Raw genomic sequence first — 6,000 nt, 5'->3', positions numbered from 1 at the left:
GGGGGGGGTGCAACCACTTCAATATCGGGGGAACCCCATGTGGCACTTCAACGGAGAAGACGACGCCACCCGTTGCGGTCGTAAGGGTCCGGACTCGGCCACCACACTGGCAAAAATATTGTCTGAGTTGTACAAAGGGGAAGAAGAGGAGTTCCTCCGCATTAAGCCACGGGATGGATTTTCCATGTACAACCCCCCACGCTGGGCAAGCTGTCATTCCTCACTCGACTCTATTCATCCATGTGTCCTTTGTCACCAATCATTTATCATGCTATTTTCAAAGCAGGAACTGAGAAGGGCCATGGAAGAGTTCAACAGCCCATCTCCGCAGCCAGAGGATCCTGGCCGGGCTCTCGACCCCGGACTTGAAGAAGATCCGGATATATTCGTGGAGCTTGTCGACGGGGTATTCTATCAAGCAAGCCGCGATGACGCCTTGGTTGCCATCCTTGCCTATTATCCCGGGCTGCTCCTGGTGTCGAATGTAAGTAAAGCTGGAGCCCTAAGTTCTAAATTATGCCGTACTTTAATCACATGTTGTATTTTTTACAGAAACGGCCATCAGGACGCTGTACCGAACCCACGGGGGCTCATCAGCAAAGGGCACCCGGGCCGGGCAGGCTTAAGAGGAAGGCGGTTAGGATTGAGACGTCGGGGCAGAGGTGCAAATTAAGCTTGCTCCGTGATTATCTTTGCCGAAATGTGACAGTTTTCATTATGTGCTGGCAGAAAAAACATCCGCCGGACTATATCCGGGGACCCTGCCGACCATGCCTCAAGCAGCCGGATTCCTGAACCGGACTCACGGGTGGAGGCTGATGTGGGGGCAACGCCGAATGGCCCTCCCACAAAGGATGCGGACAGGCTTTCTGCTACAAACTCCAAAGTGGAGAGCGCCATGAATCACCAACACCGACAGGCCGTACTCCACAATGGTATTTTCTCCAAGGAGGCTTTCAATGATTTCAACTCCGGAGACGCATATATTCGCGCCGCTCAAGATGGACTTGCCAGAGCGATGGACCAGTATGCGAAGGATATACAGGTAAGAAAATTTGATAAGTATGTGTAGTATTAGCCCCTGAGACTTGAAACAGTTGGCACAACTGATTTAAGGATCATTGCATGCATAGGTTCTTGTAGAGAAGAATACCCATTTATCTCAAGAGCTGGAGGAATGTAAGACCCAGCTGAAGGCCGCTGTTGCCGAACAAGAGGAATCAAAAAGGGCCTCTTCTGGTAGGACTTGCCTTGATAACAGAATTTGTAAGGATGTGTACCAGATATTTGTTCGGCATGTTTTGTAAATCTAACAAAAGATGCTTGCAGACAATCCCGGAGAGAATCCGAAGATTGTGGAAGATAATGAGCCACATCTGCAAAGTCAGCTGAAGGTGGGCGAGCGCGTGCTGACGCAGGCTATTCAAGAGAAAAATAAGCTCCAAGATGCTAATCTCTGACTGAGCGTCGAACTAAAAGATGTTCGGGCTCAGCTTGCTGACTCCGTGAAGGAGAACAGGAGGCTTCGACACATCATTTATAGTAAGTGCTTTAAACAAACTGTAGTACAGTTCGGCGAGGAAGCATATTGACAAAGTTATGTCTGTAGGTATGCTGACGGGCCGTCCTGAAGAGGAAATGCCTGGATCCGCAGGTGATATGCTGCAAGATCTTTCACAGCTTCACGAACAAGCACGGTAGGTGATGCAGGGTATTGCCCAAGACTTGTGGCCATCCGCTTCCCTTCCAGGTGGCATGAGCGAGCTTGTGGAGATGCTCGAAGGAGCACGGCGGCGCTTCCTGTTATGGAAGATATCAGCCTGCCGACAAGGTGCGAGGGAAGCCTGGGCCATGGTGAAAACGCGATACGCCAAGGCTGCTCCGAACCATATGGCTGAAGTCGGACCGGTGGGGTTAGATGGGCAAGAGATACCCGTAAGTCTGGTATATGACCAAGTAGCGTTAGCCGCAAAGTATTCCCAACAGGATTGTAGGCTAGACAGCCAGTTGGATGGTATAGAGGAAGAATATAGTCAGTCCAAGTGACTATGTAATTAAATGGACCTATGCAGTCCCTAGCCGGATTGAAAATCATTTTTCATGGCGGACCTTTTCGCTTCAGCCCCCAGACCCGACAGTCCGAAGTGTATCCGAATACCCGCACAGTTATGAAAAACCGAGGTATGCATGGAAACCACACGTAGGGGTCACAAGTGCTTGAACAGACAAGTACCCAACTAGTTATGTTATATTACATGGATAGTAAGAAACATCTTCCAGAGAGAATAGTTCTGTTAGGGGTTCCTTTCTCTGGGTGCGCATGCATCGATGTGCATGTCTAAACTGCAAACAAAAGCGCAGGAAACAAAACATTTGGGTATTCACATTGTAATAAATGAAAACATCTTTTGTTCATCGACTGAATATTCCCTTAAGAACGCTAGCTTTCGGCTTCACCTAGTCTGAGCTACACATCTGGCTGAACCGGCAGTAACAATCGCAGAGGGGCTCCCTTATGCCCTAGCCGAATTAACGGGAACGTAGGGCATAAACACAAGAGCCAGGCAACCCAGCATGGCCAAAACTTAAGTCATATCGATGCATATAATGGTGAAGAAAAGGCACATATGAAAAAGAAAACACATATGTGGCTGGAAGGAAGCCATTAAAGTAGTTATATTTAGCTTCCGTATAGGAAGCCCCCAGGTATAATGTGCACGCATAGTGCGGCCGGAGCGATCAAAGCATCCGTGCAATTTTTTAAGGCTGTATGTGAAAAGGAAAAAGGGGCGAGAAAGGAAGAAAGGGAACATAATTAAAGAAGCGGAAGTAAGGAGACGAACACTGTGTTCGGCACTAGGCGTAGAATCTTCAGAGTCTGGCCGCGTTCCATGGGTTCGGCTCGAGTCTGTTATCAGATGCATTGCGCAGACGGTATGCTCCTCCGGTGAGAACTTTGTCAATGATGAAGGGACCCTCCCACTTGGGTTTGAGCTTGTCCTTCTTCTTCTCGGGGAGGCGTAGAACTAGTTCGCCAATGTTATAAGTTTTGGCCCGTACTTCTCTGCTTTGATACCTTCGAGCCTGTTGCTGATAGAATGCAGAATGGGCTTTTGCGACGTCACGCTCCTCTTCCAGAGCATCTAAGTTGTCCTGCCGATCTAGTTCGGCTTCCTTCTCTTCGTACATGCGCATGCGAGGTGAGTCATGGATTTTGTCGCAGGGTAGCACTGCTTCTGCACCGTACACCATAAAAAATGGTGTGTATCCAGTGGTACGATTCGGCGTGGTCCATAGCCCCTACAGTATGGAGTCGAGCTCCTCTACCCAATGCGTGTCTGATTCCTTCAAGGATCGCACTAGTCTGGGTTTGATGCCGCTCATGATGAGACAATTTGCACGTTCGACTTGACCGTTTGTTTGGGGGTGATAGACAGAGGCGTAATCGATCTTGATCCCATGTTGCCGCACCAAGTTTTCACCTCATCGGCTGTGAAATTTGAGCCATTGTCAGTGATCATGCTATGGGGGACACCATAACAGTGTACGACCCCTGATATGAAGTCTATCACTGGTCCGGATTCAGCCATTTTAACTGGTTTGGCTTCTATCCATTTGGTGAACTTGTCCACCATGACCAATAAGTATTTTTTCTTATGGCTTCCCCCTTTAAGAGGTCCGACCATGTCCAGCCCCCAGACCGCGAAGGGCCAAGTTATTGGGATTGTTTGGAGAGCGGTAGGGGGCATATGGCTCTGATTGGCGAAGAGTTGGCAACCAACGCAATGTTGGACAAGGTCCTGTGCATCTGCCCAGGCTGTTGGCCAGTAAAAACCTGTATGGAAGGCCTTGCTTACAAGTGCCCGAGCTGCAGCGTGGTGCCCGCCGAGTCCGGAATGGATTTCAGCTAAGAGCTGCCGCCCTTCCTCTCCGGAGATGCATCTTTGGAGCACTCCGGTAGTGCTTTTCTTGTAGAGCTCTCCTTCATGGACTTTGTAGGCTTTAGAACGTCGCACAATACAACGTGCCTCATTTTGGTCCTCAGGGAGCTCTTGCCTATTTAAGTAGGCTAAGAAGGGCTTGGTCCATGGGGCAATGACAGCCATGATTACGTGGGCCAAAGGTGTTATTTTGGTGGCAGAGCCTCCAATTACGTCAGATGGTTTGGAATCTGGGGTTGTATTCGGAGCCGGACTAATATTTCCGGACTCCCCTTCCCATACCACAGACGGCTTGAACAGCCTTTCCAAGAAGATATTAGGTGGGACAGGGTCACGTTTAGCGCTGATGCGACCGAGGATATCCGCCGCTTGATTATTTTCTCTGACCACATGGTGGAATACGAGTCCCTCGAACCGAGCTGACATTTTGAGGATGGCATTACAATAAGCCGCCATTTTCGGATCCTTCGCATCAAAGTATCCATTTATCTGAGATATTTCGAGGTTCGAGTCCCCGCATACTTCGAGGCGTTGGATGCCCATGGAGACTGCCATCCGAAGACCATGCAACAGAGCCTCGTATTCAGCTGCATTGTTGGAGTCTGTGTATAATATTTGGAGTACGTATTGGACCATGTCTCCGGTGGGGGATGTCAGGACAACACCCGCTCCCAACCCGGCCAGCATTTTAGAGCCGTCGAAGTGCATGATCCAATTGGAGTACGCGCCGTACTCTTTAGGGAGTTCGGCCTCTGTCCATTCAGCGACAAAGTCAGCCAGTACTTGCGACTTAATGGCCCATTGTGATTTGTATGTCATGTTGAACGGAAGGAGCTCGATAGCCCATTTAGCAATTCGGCCCATTGCGTCGCGGTTAATTATTATATCATTTAGTGGTGCTTCGGAGGCCACCGTAATCGAACACTCTTGAAAGTAATGTCGTAGCTTCTGGGATGCCATGAAGACCGCGTACGCTATCTTTTGATAGTGTGGGTACCGAGATTTGCATGGAGTGAGGACAGTGGACATGTAATATACCGGCTTTTGGAGCGGGAACTTGTGTCCATCTGCTTCTCGTTCAACGACGAGCACTACGCTTACAACTTGGTGTGTTGCCTCTATGTATAATAGCATGGGCTTGCCCGTATTTGGCGTGACCAGGACTGGGTTGGTGGCCAAGAGTGCCTTTATTTCTTCCAGTCTGGCTGTGGCCGCATCCGTCCACTCGATGTGTTTGGTGCGTCAAAGAAGGCGATAAAGGGGTAGTGCCTTTTCTCCTAATCAGGAGATGAAGCGGCTTAAAGCAGCCACACATCCGGTTAGTTTCTGAATCTGCTTGAGGTCTGTTGGGATAGCCAACTGTGACAGAGCTCGGATTTTTGCCGGATTTGCTTCGGTTCCTCTATTGGAAACAATGAAGCCGAGCAATTTCCCGGAGGGTACACCAAAGACACACTTCTCCGGGTTGAGCTTGATGTCATATGTTCAGAGGTTGTCGAACGTGAGCCTCGAGTCATCTATTAAAGTTTCAACGTGTCTTGTTTTAATGACCACGTCGTCTGCGTAAGCCTCTACTGTTTTGCCGATTTGCTTTTCCAGGCATGTCTGAATCATGCGTTGATAGGTTGCACCGGCGTTTTTGAGCCCGAAAGGCATGGTGTTGAAACAGAAGGGGCCGTATGGCGTCATGAAGGCCGTTGCGGCTTGGTCGGACTCCGCCATCTTGATTTGATGGTATCCAGAATATGCATCGAGGAAACACAATGTGTCATGTCCTGCGGTGGCGTCGATGATTTGATCAATGTGGGGGAGGGGAAGGGATCCTTGGGACAAGCCTTATTGAGGTCCTTGAAATTGACACATAGGCGCCAGGATTTGTCCTTCTTTGGTACCATTACCAGGTTTGGTAGCCAATCCGGATGTTTGATGTCTCTGATGAATCCGGCCTCGAGTAGCTTGGCTAGCTCTTCTCCCATGGCTTGCCGCTTAGGCTCTAAAAAGTGCCTAAGAGTCTGCTAGACTGGCTTGTATCCTTTCAGTATATTGAGGTTGTGTTCAG

This window comes from Triticum aestivum, chromosome 7B, assembly GCF_018294505.1.
Source record: "Triticum aestivum cultivar Chinese Spring chromosome 7B, IWGSC CS RefSeq v2.1, whole genome shotgun sequence".
NCBI classification, from domain to species: domain Eukaryota; kingdom Viridiplantae; phylum Streptophyta; class Magnoliopsida; order Poales; family Poaceae; genus Triticum; species Triticum aestivum.
Note: the sequence above shows the minus strand (reverse complement) of the source record.